Source organism: Muntiacus reevesi, chromosome 4, assembly GCF_963930625.1.
Source record: "Muntiacus reevesi chromosome 4, mMunRee1.1, whole genome shotgun sequence".
In the NCBI taxonomy this organism is placed as follows: domain Eukaryota; kingdom Metazoa; phylum Chordata; class Mammalia; order Artiodactyla; family Cervidae; genus Muntiacus; species Muntiacus reevesi.
The window spans coordinates 89,238,743-89,255,776 of record NC_089252.1 but is presented as its reverse complement, the minus strand read 5'-3'; the positions used below and the strand labels follow the sequence as shown (position 1 = coordinate 89,255,776).

At 41.2% G+C, this 17,034-nt stretch overlaps 1 protein-coding gene across 12 annotated transcripts in view; it reads right to left on the bottom strand.

The window, feature by feature from the left end:
• Nucleotides 1-17,034, bottom strand: part of FOXP1 (forkhead box P1) — a 613,036-nt gene that overhangs the window by 163,828 nt on the left and 432,174 nt on the right. The window contains exon 1 of one of the 12 annotated variants that reach the window (XM_065933295.1): nt 6,842-7,180. The exons of the other annotated variants lie outside the window; for them this stretch is intronic. The gene's annotated coding sequence lies outside the window, so the exon portion shown is untranslated. Of the gene's footprint in view, nt 1-6,841; nt 7,181-17,034 lie in introns of those variants that run through there. 12 annotated transcript variants of the gene reach the window in all.

Genomic DNA, 17,034 nt, shown 5'->3' with positions numbered 1-17,034 from the left:
TTCTAAATGTACATGATGATTTTATATACATATACACATATTTACATGTAAACAATTCCCACAACAAGTTTAGCCAACATTCATCACTGTATATAATTTCAATCTTTTTCTTGGGATGAGAACTTTTAGGATCTACTCTGTTACTAACTTCTAAATACACAAGACAGTATCATTAATTTCAGTCACCACGCTGTATGTGACATCCCCAAAACTTACCTTTACAGCTTGTGATAAACCACCCATTTCCCTAATCCTCAAATTCTGGCAATCACCCACCTGCTCTTTGTTTCTGAGTTTTATCATGTTAAATCCCACATACAAGTAACATTACAGGTATTTGTCTTTCTTTGACTTATTTTACTTAGCAGGATGTTCTAAACACCCACCCATGTTGCTAAAAATGACAGGATTTCCATTTTATGGGTGAATATTATTCCCTGTGTGTATGTATGTATATCACATTTTCTTTATTCATTCATCTATCAAAGGACATTTAGGTTTTCTTTTTCCATATCTTGGCTACTGTACATAATAGTGCAATTAACATGAGGCTGTAGATAGTTTTTCCAGATAATGATTTCATTTCCTTTGGGTACATACCCAGAAATGGAATTGCTGGATTGTATGACAGCCCTATTTTTAATTTTTTGAGGAACTTCCATACTGTTTTCCATAGTGGTTGCACCACTTTACACTCCCCCTACCAGTGCAGAAGAGTTCACCATTCTTCATATCCTCACCAACTCTTTGTTATTTCTTGTCTTCTTGATAAGAGTCATTCTAACAGGTGTGAAGTGACATCTTACTGTGGCTTTGATCTGCATTTCCAATTAAATGTATCCTGAAAACTTGTGATTCCTGGCTGGTGGGGATAGGGAAGATACTAATATAAGTTGCCATTTTGTGAGTGTATATTGCCTGACAATTACTGAACAGTACTGGTACACAATCTCATTTAATTTTCACAGTCCTTTGAAGCAGTATTATACCCAGTTAACATATATGGAAACATAGGAACAGAGAGGTTAAATTCTAAAAATTATGTGAGATAAATACAACCCTTAGCACAGCACCTATACATGATAATTACTTATTTAAAGAAAACTAGTACTAGAGTACACTGCCCCATAAATAAGAAAAGATATTTTGTGGGAAACAAAGATTCCTCTTCCCCAGTGATCTCAATCCACTGGCTAGCCCCTTTACAGAGACATTGAGAGAACCAGAGTATCCTCTAACGAGCCCAGATGAATCTCGGTATCTGGCTTGGCCATAAACTGTTTTACGTAGACAGGAAACTTATCAAGTATGCCCAAGGTCACACAGTCTAGCTTAGAATACCTTCCTTTATACTTCAAGAATGACATAACTTGAAAAGGCCACTAATGTACACAACCATGGACTTGGAATTCCTGCATTCAAATGGAAACTGCATTCACATGCTAGACAGGACAGATCACTACAGAAAAATTTAGAAATATCTAGAAGAATACAGTCAGAGAAGGCAATGGCACCCCACTCCAGTTCTCTCGCCTGAAAAATCCCATGGACGGAGGAGCCTGGTAGGCTGCAGTCCATGGGGTTGCGAAGAGTCGGACACAACTGAGCGACTTCACTTTCACTTTTCACTTTCATGCATTGGAGAAGGAAATGGCAACCCACTCCAGTGTTCTTGCCTGAAGAGTTCCAGAGACAGGGGAGCCTGGTGGGCTGCCATCTATGGGGTCGCACAGAGTCGGACACGACTGGAGTGACTTAGCAGTTAGCAGAAGAATACAGTGAGTTAATCTAAGCAATGCTCAAAGGAACTTTGCAGTTACCTTTTGGAAGATCTGGTAACTCTGGTCAAGGAATTAAGAAATATTTTCTTAAAAGGGAGGTTAAAAACAAAACTGCGTTCATCAGATGGACAATAGTGTTCACAGACTTGTACTCATAGGCTAACAGTGATCTTTGGAACTTCTGGTCACTGCAGCATAAGGTGGAACTTGAATCTCCAGGCATGAAGAAATAGGAATTCTCTGGGAATTTGGGGGAATTACTGACCTTGGGAGAGGCATAGCACTTCCAAAGAAAGACAGGTTTACTTTATAAAACATTAATGGAGTCTACAGAAGCAGCACATGGTCGTGAAGTGTCCATCAGTCATTCTGCCTGATTTGAATCCCAGCTCCACCACTTGCAACCTGTGTGACCCTAGACAAGTTACCTAATCTCTCTGTGCCTCGGTTTCTTCAACTGTTAAAATGAGAAGAAATAACAGTCCCTATATCATAATTAATATGTACAATGTGCACAGCCCAGGATCTGATGTCAAATAAGTGCTTCTTAAGTTTTTAAGTTGGAGAAAGATAAATATCATATGACATCACTTATATGTGGAATTTTAAAAAGTGATACCAATGAATTTACTTATAGAAATAGACTCACAGACATAGAAAGCAAACTTACAATTAGCAAAGTGGGAGGGATGGATAAATTAGGAGTTTGGGATTAACATAAATACAGTTTTATATATACATAAGAAAACAAACAAGGATCTACTGTATAGCACAGGGAACTATATTAAATATCTTGTAATAACCTATAGTAGAAAAGAATTTGAAAAAGAATGCACATGTGCAGGCGTGCTAAGTAGCTTCAGTCATGTCCGACTCTTTGCCACTCTATGGACTGTAGCCCACCAGGCTCCTCTGTCCATGGGATTCTCCAGGCAAGAATCCTGGAGTGGGTTGCCATGCCCTCCTCCAAGGAATCTTTCTGATCCAGGGATCAAACTCACGTCTCTTATGCCTCCTGCCTTAGCAGGTTGGTTCTTTACCATCTGCACCACCTGGGAAGTCCAAGAAAGAATACATACACATATATGTATATATGTATACATACACACACACACACACACATATACACACACACACACATATATGCAGAGGTTCAGTACATCACTGAATCACTGTGAGGTACACCTGAAACAAATGCAACACTGTAAATCAACTAGACTTCAATTTTAGAAAAGCACTTAAAAATGATTACCCCTTTGAGAAGATACGAAAAATGCATAAGTTAATTCAGAAAATAAAAAGTCAACTGTAACAGCCTCATCTACACATGACACCCTGCCAACATCTGGGGGCATGCTTATGTAAATTACTTTTCTGAAGCAAAACTGGAATCATTATTCACACACTTCTGAAAATCATTTTTTCAAATTAAAAACATATTTTGAATGGAGATTTTTCAAACCTAATTTCTATGTTTCAGCTTCCAACAAACAAACAGTTCTGGGAACCAAACAACCTAAATTCTACCCCCACCCTAGTCTAGAAACCTTCCAGAGAAGGTCTGAACGTAGACTTAAAACTGCAGATGGCATGTGACTAATTTTTATTCTGTAAGTAGTAACCATAGGAAGGAACCCAAAACACATGAGAATTTAAGAATCATACAGCAACACTGAGGGTTAACAGAACGTTTCAAATCTTTTGCCCCCAAGCCCACAACCACAGAGTAACTTCTCACTTTGCACAGCCAATGAGCAGCGCCTGTTTTTTTGCAAAGAACCAACTAACTTGAGTTTTGTGGAAGTTAAATTGCCAACATCATGTTGAGTTAAAGCGAAACAAAACAAAAATCAAATTTTTAGCCCAAGCTGTATCCAAAAAAAAAAAAAAAAAAAAAAACCACCCCCAAAACTCCTAACTTTGATGCTGAAGAGATTAAAAGTCAGCATGATTACTCTCCAGCAGTTCCTCCCTTCCATCTCCATCAACACCATGCACTAGATTTATTTTCCAGTCCAGTTTCTTCATGGCAAAATACTTTCTCATGAGACTGCCTGTGGTCAGGGCTGAGTATGTCACAGGAAAAATGTTCCTCATGGCATCTAGATCATACCCTTTTCAGGTCTTGCCTGACCATGAAATATAGACACACCCGGAAATTATAAACTATTTTAACAAGAGGACGTTTTCCCACCTCAAAAGAGGGATCATCTTCACAGCCTACCTATGTCCCAAGGGTGTTCCGAGTATTAATGAGTTAGCATTAGTCAGGCACTTTGATTGTACAGACAAAAGGCTGTGTATAAGTACAAAGTCTGATGATCCAACCCAAGTGCCTTTCGGAGAGTCACCCGAGGTGACGAAGAGAGGCGGTGGAAAGGTTGGTGCTTCTATGGTTGTCCTCTCCAGCACGAAGCCCCCTCCCAGGCACACACACGCAGGGCGATCCTGATGGAAGCTACGCTGGGTTTGAGGGCTGACTGCACTGTTCCCTTATATAGTCAATGGAGAGGGAATCCCTCTGTGTTCATATTTCCAGTTCACATTCCAAGACAGTATAGGCAACAAAACAGATTTTCAGCTGTGATTTATAAGGGCCTGATATGACTGGGCCAGGCACTATGCTAGGATCATCGTTTGTTCAGGGTGTGGACGCAGGGGGCAGCCCCTGCACAAAACCATGCTGTAGTTGTTATAAAACGTGCCCGTCTGTGCATGTACATGTAGGCCAGTGCGTGTCGATGTACAAAGAGTGTCGCCATGCACTGATGCAAGCCCTGCCAGAAGATGAAAACAAAGAAAAAACATTTTTTTTTGGTTTGCTTGTTTAAAAAAATCTACATTTCATGTAGACTCGAGACTTTCCCAAGGTCTCTAGAGGACTTGATCTGAGACAGCCGACAGCGCTTGCAGGTCATAACAGTAAAGATGGAAAGATGTTTTGAGGGTATCTTGGTAACCTATGAGTAGACTCTTTGAAGGATACCGCCTGCCTGACACGTTTTAAGAGAGAAGCAAAACTTAGCCACTAATAAAATGGTGCTGCTCACTGGTTACAGAAACCCTGGCATATTTTCCTTTAGCTGAGCTGTTTACGTTTCAATGGAAAGTCGTAACATAGCCTTCAACAAAACTGTAAGAACTGCTGATTTACCCAATGGCATCGTTATTTAAAACACACACACACACACAAATACACTCTCTCTCACTCACACACATCATAAAAACAGAGCTACTGAGGCAGGCATAACTAAGGAAAGCATCTAGAAAAGCCTAACTACAGCACAACTAATCCTGGGAAATCCTGTGCCATAAAATCATCCACCGCAATAGATTAATTCTCAGTAACAGCTGGGCAGACTCTCAGAAGGCCTGTAGGCTCCTGAGTCTTAAGGGTTAAATTGGTTGCCTTAAAAAAAAAAAAAAAGAAAATGACACATATAATTTCCTTTTATCATAAAACAATGCATTTATTCTTTTCTGTATGTCTGTTAAAGGGCACGGCTTTCTGAGTGGAAAACAAAACAGAACTTGGTCACATGTTTATTTGCTTCAGCTACTCCCTTCCCTTCTGATAAATAATCAAACATGCCATCCAGAAAAAACAAAACCAGCGAGCTGGGAAATTTGATGGTCATCAAATAGACTGCGATACCAAGAAAAGCAGCCCACTGTTCCCACACTGGGTTTTCGGCCCCCACACCTACACTAACATCTGAGTAAATATCTCCAGTCACTCTTTCCATTTTCCCTGCAATTACTCCTACTGTTATACAAATTGTCCTTAAGGCAGTCTCAAACATAATTTTTTTTTTCTCACAAAGTAGAACAACTTCTGAACATGAAAAAAGTCAGCCTAGCAAGAGCCATGCGCATACACACACACATGCACTTACTTACTTTATGTATTGAAATGTTTCTTCCTTGAGAGGTGGGGGGACAGTGGCGGAGCCTACTTCTTTTTCTATTCTAATAGATGGCTGATTTAAAGGTTAAAATTTAAGTATATTTAGTCTGGGGACTAACAAACAAGGTTTAGAGTAGTAACAATTCCCTTCAGATCAAAAGAGCTAATTTTCTACTTCCTGTCTATTCCCTGACCAGTACATAGTAAAAAAAAAAAAAAAAAAAAAAAATTAGCACCTGGCTTACCAGTTATTCCGAAGTTGGGGGTCAGGGTTGGGGGAGGGGTGTGGGAAGAGGGGAGGGGAGCCCAAGGGATGGCCACATCAGACAGGAAAAGGTGGAACCTTTTAAAAAAAAAATGACAAACCATGTCTTGAAAAAGTCATTTCAAGAGAAAGGACCCAGGAGCACCCACATGGCTCTTGGGCACAGACAGAAGCAGCAGCCCGAGCCCGACGGCTCTCCCTGCCATCCTAATTATCCACGATGAGCGTTCTGAAAAGACCCTTCCCACATCAAAGTTAACAGCCATCTCAGAAAGTGAGGCGGGCTTTCTCTTTCCTTTTCGCAGGGCACTCCGTTTAAACAATAGTAATATGAATGAGATAATGACCGTGCTTGTTTCAGCAGTCTGACTTTTATTGGCATGAAATTGGTACAAATATTATCAAGACCGATGCACAAACGACGACGGGGTCATGATGCATGCATCGAGGACAAGCCGGCAGACGCAGAGTTACCAAGGCGCCGGCCCCACACCCCCGACTCCTGGTGATAACAGGAAGGAAAGAAGGCGACAGAAGACACCATCACAAATAAGCAGAGTGAGGTTCCAATCTCCGTTCAAGCCCCTAGACTGGTCCTGACAACCCGCGGCTGCTGCCTTAGCTGAGGCTACCCGAAGACACATTTGAAAGCAAGACTGAATCCCTAAGGAGTTAGAAGGAACCGTCCTCTCAAGGCTCTAAAAGGAAAAACGGCTTTGATGGGGGTGGGGGTGGGGTGGGGGGAAGAACAGTAAACACGTTGGATCATCTAATTTTGCCCTTCAGAGAATGTCCGTGCAGGAGTGGATCCCTACTTTTAAAAGTTTCACCCAGCGAAATGTTCCGTTTTTTTGGTTTTTTTTTTTTTCTTTTCCTCTGGACACTTACAGAGAAAATGAAGAGTTTGACCGAGAGAGCTCACACTGTCTGCCTCTGGATTTCCGTCTTCTTGCTGTCGATGGTTCTGGCTGTTTCTGTGAAGCGGGGGTTGCCGAGTGGTAAAAAAGATGTTTGAATAAACAGGAAGTCCTGTGCGGCTGAAGTACACTCGAGGAGAAAACACACTGGAACACTGCCCTGTGTAGGCAACCTCAGGGACGCTTGCCTCCACAGTAGCTGCCTGGGCTCTCACTAAACGACAAAGAAACCGCAAGAATTCCTCAAGTAATTCTTCACTTTCACAGTTCAAAGATCAGTTGGAGCCTGCAGGTAATTTTCAAAGTTGCATTTAGCACTTAAAGAAATCTATTCAGGCTACACTGCATCTAAATCACTCCAGGTCTGCAAGCATGGACAGAGCATCAGAATTGCGCCCTGGCTAGTCCAAGCCCCAGCCAAACACAGCTCATTCACCCAGACAAACACAGCGACCGGGGTTTTGGAAAACCTGCTCATGAGATATTTTTGTGATGACATTAACATCGGCAGGATGCCTCAAAGGGGGGGAAGAATAAAGGAAGAAAGAAAATTCCGATTCTGCAGACTTTAGAGGATTTTGTCACATGTATTTTTAAACAACACATCGCCTGCATTCCAGGGACATGCCCTTGAGCTTGCTTTTGCTGCTTTTCCTTTTCTCTGCAATCAGCCCAACTACCTGTTTATCTCCAGATGCCTGGTTTGTCTACGTGAACACTCTGGAACCCCCAAACTAATTATCAAAGTCCTGTCTTCTGTCACCCGAGTACCTTGACAGATACTGTGAAGAAAAGTAAACTGCTGAAGGCAGAGAAGTCAGCTTGAAAAATACGATGAAGAGTTGAACAGCCATATTCAAAGAAAGAAAAAAAAATAAAATAAAGAAGGGAAAGACGAGGGGGAGGGGGAAGAGGAAGAAAAAGGATCCCTTCTAAAAATGCACTGCTGCTGTGGTAATGCTCCTCTGCCATGGAAGCAACTGATTCGTTACTGAGCGTGGAATGCTGGACTGTCTGTCATCCAGGTGCTAGCACTCGGCGAAAATCACTCATTGGGAACTGTCAGTGGGATGTTTACATAGGCCCCAATCTTTTCTTCATAGAAGGAAATTTTTTACTGGAATTCATCTTCTTTTGATCTCACATTCAAAGCAACGGCAGCTTGATAGACATTCAAGTCTGAAAGCAAATCCAGACGCTGAAGATAAACCGCCAGAATATGACAGGCAGAAGCATCTAAAGCTTATAAAAACCAAGAGAACAGCATGTCGCCTGAGTATTACAATAGCAGAAATCAAGAGGCATATTAGGTGGAACTGATCAGCCACAAAAACAGTTCAAAAGGCAGATCAGAGAAACAGGGGATGAGGCTAGAAGGAAAAAAAAGGCGGGGGGTGGAGGGGAATCTGGTTTACTGCCTTACCTCCCTTCTGAGCCCTGCAGATCTTAGATGCCTGCCTCTCCACTTTTAGAAGGGGTGGAGTGTCCAATTCAAATGTTCCTGTTTAACTCAGCCAGTCTAGTTACAGACGCTGCAAATGACTTCCTAGCAATCCATTTCCAAGGGGCAAGGGAAACAGACAGAGCTTCACCTTGCTCAGTGTCCAGCAGGCTGCATGGCACCAGCACCGCCGGCATCGGATTTGTAACGCGGTTTCTAAAGGCACATGGCCTGGGCGCCAGGAAAGCCAGCCCGCAACAGGAGAGAGCTAGCGCTTGGAGCCCGGGTGGGAGGACGCGAAGCAGTCCGGTCACCTAGAAATGGCTCATTACCGAATGAACAGGAATGCTCCGGACTCCCGTCACACAGATAGATGTGTTCAGGGCAATGGATAGAGAACTGTTCAACACCTACTCGCTTGGAAGTCAACTAAGGCAATTTCATAAAGGAATTATGGCAAGAACTTTCTTAGAGGCAGACAATTATTTCTTTTAAAAATAAGCCGCTTATTCTAATTAAAGTCAGTGCGTATAATGAAAAAGCAATTCTCCCAACAATTTTGTGCTTAGAGCTGTTTGTTAACAAACACTGAATGTGAACCGGCAGCATCAGGTCAAAGGACCACAGAATTCCAAATTATAAATTAGCCTGCGGTTACTCCTGACTGCAGACACCTCCAGGGAGTACAGAGCCAGATCTTTCCTGCAGCACCCATGGATTTTGAAAATTAGCCCCTCCCCTCGTCCCTGCATAATAACCCAACAGCGCAACGTGGATTTAAAAATCTACTAACCAATTTAAAAAGCTGTAATCAGTTTAGGGTTTGCCTCATGCAAACAAGATTCCTGGGTAACTAAGCTACACATTCGAAAAACAAACAAAACAAACAAACACAACGAAAACCCTCCCAGATTCTGAGCCGATTTTGCTAAAAGTCACCTTCGGTCACGCTTTCACAGCTGTCTGATGTGCTAAGTTGGTCATTTGTCTTTAAACTGTACTAGTTCAATATATGAAAGTTGTCACTATTCTTCTCCAAGCGTTAAAAAAAAAAAAGTTGCATTTAATACTTACTCACCAAAGTCTGCCAACTAAATATTCGACGTTGCTATAATGGTTCCCTTTACCCCAAACTGGGAAGTTTACCATGTAAAGCGCAATGCAAATTCCTTTATATATTATAAAATGCATCTTTCCTCTGCAAAGAATGCTGTCACCCCCACGGTGATACAAGGAGCAGGAACACTTCATTTCTCACGACCATTAAAAGTCTTTTTAAAAAATCTGCCATGTATAAAGACCTTCATTAGTATAATTAAATGACTGTTGGGGTTTTTTGATACAAACAACTTTTGATCTGTCGTTTAAAAACCTCATAACAATATCATTAAAGAGTTACCATTTTTAAAAGAGAAATTGTCTGCTTAGGGCCATGGAAGAGTAGCCATGCTCTGGGCCGCTTCCTCTCTCTCCCTTTCAGACTTCTCCTGGACGTGAATGTCACCGTAGACCTTGAATCCTTGAATGTGAAATGGCTTCACGCTAATTGCTCTAATTGGTTGAAGATGTGCAGGCAGGTGAAACCTGATCCCCGTGGCCATTGTAGAGACCAAGAACAACACGGGGATGTTTACACAGTGGTTTGATTTTAATAGACAGAAGGGCTGAGTTTAAGACAGCAAAAACACAGCTAATAGGTTACCCCTTAATGTAGTCCTCTTTAAAAAAAAAAAAAGAAAAGAAAAGAACACACAACAAAAAACAATTTCATGTTCTAAAAGGCAGTGTCCTAAATGCCAAGGTTATTTGCTTGACTCTTGGAGTGAACACACGTTACGTTGCACCTGACATTTACACCCGAAACTCTACCCCGAATACATTTTTTTTTTTTTTTACCTTAAAACAAAAAAGCACTTTATATGTCAGTCACCTTACAAACAGATTATGACTGTATGGTATTTCCAAGTAAGTGCATTCATTTAAATTTTAAATTGAATATTTTTCGCTCTTGCAAAACTCTTGGCCCCTTAAAGGAGAAGCCTTGCATCTCCTTTTTTATCCCCTTGGTTCTTCTGCTCTCCCTCTGCCCCCCACCGCCATTTACGGTATCCCTGACCCATGTACATTCCTGGATTGCAGTTAAAGTTGAATCCAAGCCCCCTCCTGTTGGTGCTTTAGACAAATGGGCATCCTTTCGGTACCTCTTTTCTTTGTAACTACTCTTTGGGGCTGTGGTCTGTTTCTCATCCAGAGGGGCTAAGGCAGTCAGGGGAGTGGCTGACATAGTTATTCAGTGACAGTGGCCATTCTCTCTGGATATTTTAATCAACCGAGATGGATACAGAGGTTTGACAATGGCTCCCTAGAGCCCTCTCTTAACAGAGCACAAATGTAACCAATGCTGGACAGGAAATGCACTGCAGCAGGACCAAGATAAAAATACAACAGCACCTATGAGGTGTCAGTAACAAGAGGAAACCCACAGAAGCTGGGGGAAGGTTGAGACAGGTGTTGAGACAGACACATATGTACATCAAGGATCTGAATGTGCAGGAATGTTTCACACAGGGCCAAGCAAACTGTGAAACAGGAAGTAAGAATTAAACCTATTACAGAATAACACAGGACAGTGAAACGATTTTAAGGTTAAGCTGGGCAATTAAAAGCAATACATACATAATATGCCTTGTACATAAGAGCAGAGGATAGGCAACACCCCACAGAGCTGGGAGCACAGTCAAATGGCTATTCTCTTAAGTTATGCTATGTATTAAACTTCTAATAATAAATATAAAATGCGGAAGAAAGGGGAGGGTGGGAGTCCTTTTAAAGTTATGAAACACTTTTAGTTATATAAGCTAAGTAATAAATATAGGAGCTTCTATTGCCTGGACTATTTGTCCCCAAATCCTGCAAGACAAAATGGTGAAACAAAAACTACTGGGTAGAAGAACACCCTTTTAAATTGCTGGTGCCTGACACACACATTGCAGACGCTCACACCTTGTTCTAAAAGGTACAATCTCCTATGAAGACCGAATTCTTCCTTCTCCAAAAAAGGAGAGGGTACAAGTAACCATTTATCCATTTAAAGATTAAGTATAAACTAGTCCAAGCCAGTGAGAGGAACATGGAGGGGAAAAGTAAACAGGCCCTCACCCCCCACCCCGAAAAGAGTTCCCTTTGCAAGCTCCATGCGGTGGGTGCCTGGTACCAAGGGCGGCCCCGTCCGCTGGAGGGGTCAGGAAAGCTATGCTGAGCCGACAGGTTCCGTTTACAGCAGGCCAGAACTTTGTTTGGATATACTGGCCTTGCTCTCCGCCAGCTTAACAACAGATGGCTAGAAAACTTTCATTATGCTGCACAGGGCTGAACTGCAAACAATCCAGAAAACTGTGAAAAGTTTAACTCCCTCGAAACCGATGTGCCAAACCAGGGCCTACCCAAAGCCAGCGAGCCAGTGGAGGGCCCAGGGGACCTTGGAAATGATGGTTAAAACCAAGAGCACTTGCTCACTGCCCCCATCAATTCAAGGCACCATTCCAGACCCCAGAACAGCAGCAACCCACCCAGGTCTTGAGTTTAACCATTCAAAGCCCAGACCTTATAAGGAGGTGTACTGATGAACCCCCCTTTTCTTTCCCCTAAAATGTACTGTCAGACTTCCCCTCGCTTTGGGCGAAAGAAAATCTTCCTCCAGACAGTTCCCCAGTTCCCTTCCCACTTTCCTTCCCTCTAGAAATTGGGAGGATGAGGTCAAATAGTCTTCCTCTAACACCCAGATTTAAATATGATTTATCCAAATCTGTCTATAATTTAAATATTCATTAAATCGATTCAATCATATGAACCCTAATATCTCCTAATGCTCTGAGACAGGTTATAAATGCACCTTCAAAGGTTTAATTCAATTGGCAATCTGAGAGGTCTTATCACTGGAAATGTGTTATTTCCATATTATTCAAGAAATGAACAAATGTGTTTTTCCACAAATGTATTTGAGAAGCTACCCTTTCCTGTTATTGAAAGAAAATTGTGTTTATTACTCCTTTAGCATAGTGTAAACTCATAAACGTCAACAGAGAGTACAAGGAAAACTGTCAACTAAATATTGTTTCCTTCATGAGCTGTTCTTCCAAGTCAATTACGCCTTTCAACTTCTGGGGCATTGTATGATAAACTGGCAGTAAAAATCATTCACATTAATATACCATGGTGCCTTGCCTGCAAAAGGTAATTAAAGAAGTAAATGACTCATAAGAATAGACATATTAGCTGCAAAATGAAAGGCAACTGAGCTGCCACATAAAAATATGTACCATTAAGATACTGCATTTTCATATTCCTGTAATCAGCTTCAGTAGACTAATGCTTATTTAATCCAGTTCTGTGCTAAGTCCATCAACAACTGTTTTTTGCTGTTTTCTCCTTGACTGAACATTATGAGAGCAGGTTTGGAATAAATACTGCAATGAGATTTTTGCATCGTCCACTGAAGAACAGGTTTTTACATTTTAAAATCGATTTTTCTTTCTCTGAGAAATACAAAGTAAAAAAGATTACTGGTGGAGAAATATATATATATAAATTATATTATATAAAATATGTATTCTTATTATGTAAAAATACAGAGAGACATGTCTGCTAGCTGGACATGCCTCTTTAAATGGTAGAACATTTCAGGGAAATATTTGTTTCCACATTCACTGTTTCTGACCCACACCATTATCAGCACAGGGGAAAAGGTATCATGCCTTTACTTGCCAGATCTCTACCACCTTTATGAAGTGCTCCCTTTTGCTAATAATGTCTCCATCAACATGAAAGGGCAAAGGCAGTTAATCCTCTGGCAGGGATGGTAGCCACCTGATTGCATAGAATCTTCTGGAAGAGAAGCGATTGCCCCTTAAATTAGGTGCGAATTTCCATTGTATGGTTTCCAAGCTGACATTTGGCTTCCTTCTTCTCATCCTCCATTTCAGCCTTCCCTCGCCAGGCCAGCCAACCCACAGGACAACATCATCTACATGGTCAGAGAGTTTCCACTCAAGTTGCTCACCTCCCTGTTTCTGGAATCCAGATCTTGACGAGTGAGATGCATCCACCGTTTGTACTACTCATATTTCTGGGAACATGTAGGTACATTAACTGTCTTGGAGGCTGGGGAAGTGTCTATTCCTGTCGTGGAAATTAGGGCTCTCTTTTGATGACAAAGATGCGGGCCTAAGGATTTGTCAATTCAGTTTGGGAGTTTTAGCTTTCAGAACTCTTGCAATGCCTCCCAAGCTCATGCCAGCAATGAAAATCAGCCTGGAAAACATTAGGATATCTGTCTTCTATCACGTTTGCCAGCAATTCATTCACTTTCAATAACATCTACAGGCATCCAGATGAGGTCCTTTAAGTATCAAAAAATCGGAAGGAGATTCTTGACTTCTTTTCTCCTTTTTTTTTTTAAGGATCATAGATTTTAAACGGAGGCCTATATTTCTACCTAAGTTGCACCTTCTCCCTTTCCCCCCTTCTGTAAGTACATAAATTTCTGTGGCTTTAAAACTGATGAGCAGCTAGCCAGGCCCTCAAGGACAGGCCAGGATGTGAGGTCGACCATACAAGGACCCTCTGCTGCTTATTTATCTTTTACTGGTTCTCAGAAATGCTGGTAGCCTCTCAGATTTAGACTAGATCTTTCTTTGTAGTGTATCAGTGCCCCAACAATCGAGCAGACATCACTTGGAACCACAATTAATGAGCTCTAGTTCTTTTCCTAATTAAGGAACAAAGGTTCCTGACTGCACACACACATGCAAAGAGAAGAACAGACTTCTAATTGCTTCAAAATGGGATTTTTTCATATTTAGGAAACATAATGGAACTGGGAAAGAAGAGCATTTCTACCATCCTTTACAAATAAGGCTTTACAAAATATTGTTAGCTCTTCTTAACACCTCATTATCAAAAATGGAAAGTTATGAATACCATGCAAGGTAACCTTTGTCTTCACATGAATTAACCTATAGGTACAAATACAATGATACAGGAATTAGCTTTTAAGAACACACTGAAAAACAAACAAACCAACCAACAACAAAATAAAATAAAAGACCTTTCTCTGAAAAAGAAAGGCGAGAAGGCAGCTCCTCTGAGTCTGATATTCCTCAGACCTTAGCAGATTAGGATTCAGACGTGTAATTAAGATAGATAACTCCAGTTTTTATAGTAACTAGGGGCTGAAAGAAATAGGATACTATCTCTCAAAAGTGTTACAAATACACCACACTTCTAAATAACCTGCAATGCCTGGAGAGTAGACTCACTACCAAGGGCATAGCTGCTCTTGGGGAGGGAACAGTAAATGACAGACTGGCGTTCAAGTCCATTAGCTGCTATGTGAAAGCAGCACATTCACTAGCACGCGACCTGTGAAAAATCTTAGATCTCTTTAAATCTTTGAATTGGATTAGTGCATTAATTCTTAAGAACTGCAATCCTTCAACCAAGTCAAATTACCCTCATTAACAGTGGAAAAACTGCCTCTGCAATAAGTTTTTTAAAAAAAGATATTTATTACCTATAATCACTTTCAGATACTTCACCTAGAAATATGATGAATGCAGGCTAACAACTTTGAAAATGGCAGCATCCTGATTTCGCATGTTAATTTCAGATTAAAAATAAAAATGAAAGGTGTATGGCGTTTAAATTTTTTTTTTCACATCTGCAGGGCATTTCCTTTTATTATATTATACCCCCTGATAAGAAGTGAACAGTCCCATTTTACAGGAGAGGAAACTGGGACCTAGATAGAGATGTTGAGCCGACTGTCCAAGTTCTCCCAGTTAATCTGGGGCACAGGAGTCTCCCGGTCCTCGGTTCTGGGTTCACACTGCAGGAATTAAATCAGAAATACAGACTTCCAATGCCACTGCAACAAAATGACGCATGGACTCCTCTAAATCACACTCAGGGAATTAAAAGGCAGGCAAAATAAATGAAAAGACAGGAATGCAGCTTTGAGTGTAGAAACCGTCCACATAATAAACAAAACAGATGCTGGCTCTGTGCTCCCATCACTGTATTTGCTGATACTGTCTAACTGGCCCTGAGAATTCATCAAATAAGTGCTTTTACAGTGGTAGAAGAAGAAGAAATGTAAATTGATCTATTCTGCTCTTGTTGCTCCCTAAAATAGTCTCCTCGGAAATGTGAGAAGAGCTTGACTGATTCTGAACAACTTCTGGTACTTTATGGCAAATTAGCTCTTTGAAGGCCCACTAACCTCACTTCCTAGGCTCCAAGGATACTACTGCTCTAGTTCTATCACTTCCCAGCACAAGCTGGAGTGGGTGAGTCCTCCACCAAAAAGAGGAGCAACTGGGAAGGGCTTGGGTGCAGGAAGCCAGTCTGTGTTTAGTGCAACACATGAACTTTTTTTTTTAATCATATATTAAGGAATGAGAAGAGGTGAACATACAGACACAAGTTGCTTTTCAGAACTTGTTAGTGACCAATACTTCTAAAGGGCTATAATAAAATGTTAACTGGAGTTCATAACAAAAACCCAGAGGAGTACAAAGGCTCTGGAGTGACTTCTGAATCATCAACAGGGGGAAAAAAAAAGGTAGATAAACTGTGCTTAGGATAGTTGTACATACAATACGTTGATGTCAAACTAGGTAGTTTCTAGATAGTATATGATGATAAAAGTCAAGAAGACTATTTCTCTAATGACCCTACAATCTACCATAACCCTTTCTTTTATAACAATTTCCAAAAAATCAGTTGTTAAGATGAGCACTTCAATTCCATGTCAGATATGCAGAGTCTAATAATGGAAATTACATTTATTAATCTCAGTGTGAGTCAAGCGTTTGCATTCACTGCCCATCTGTCCTTCCTTTCAAGGCGTGAATTATTGTACTCATTTCCAGAGGAGGAAAGTAGGGCTCAAGGAGGCTAACTTGCCCAAGGTCAAATGGCTTCTAAGTGGGTGAAGGACTGCTTGGAGGTGAAGGTGAAGCTTAGGGGAAAATCAGAGAGAGGAGCTGTTCAAAGGTGAGCCGGGAGGAAACAGGCCTCTGTCCTGAGGCATTAAAACTTAGAGGGGAACCAGTGCTCCAAACATCAGGTGGTTTGTAATCTGCAGACACCTCACTCACCTCCTATCCAGTGGCGCTGCCTATTTCAAAGGACAAGATAGAAACTGTTCCTCTTTGGCGCCAACATTCCTCAGAATCTCCCCTCTTTCAAGATCTTTATGACAGTCATTTCGGTGCTTTTCAAACAACAAATGCTTTAGCAGTGACCTCATGATTAACTTGGTTCACTACTCTAGCAACTTTTCTAAACAAATGTTATATTACCTTTTCTATAAAGTCTTCGATTTACACATCATTTTTGATGCTTCCTCTGAACAAGCACAGTCTGGGCATGAAGCCTATGAAGGTTCCCCTTGCTAGGTTTACAGTCTATGAGAAACAGATAAGATATTGGCAATCCACAAATCCGGAAGTAATTAGAGAGTCATTACAAAGGAAGCCTGAATAAAACAATTTCACGTACTTGTCCTTCTTAAGCTACTAGGTAAGGCCATCAAGAAATTTGTCCATGAGGAGGTGGTATTTAAGGTAAGACCTGCAAGTAGACGAGGAATGACACAGCCGAGGAACGGAGAGAGTTCAAGGAGACGGACCACCGAGGCTGAGAAAAAAAGAATAGGTTGC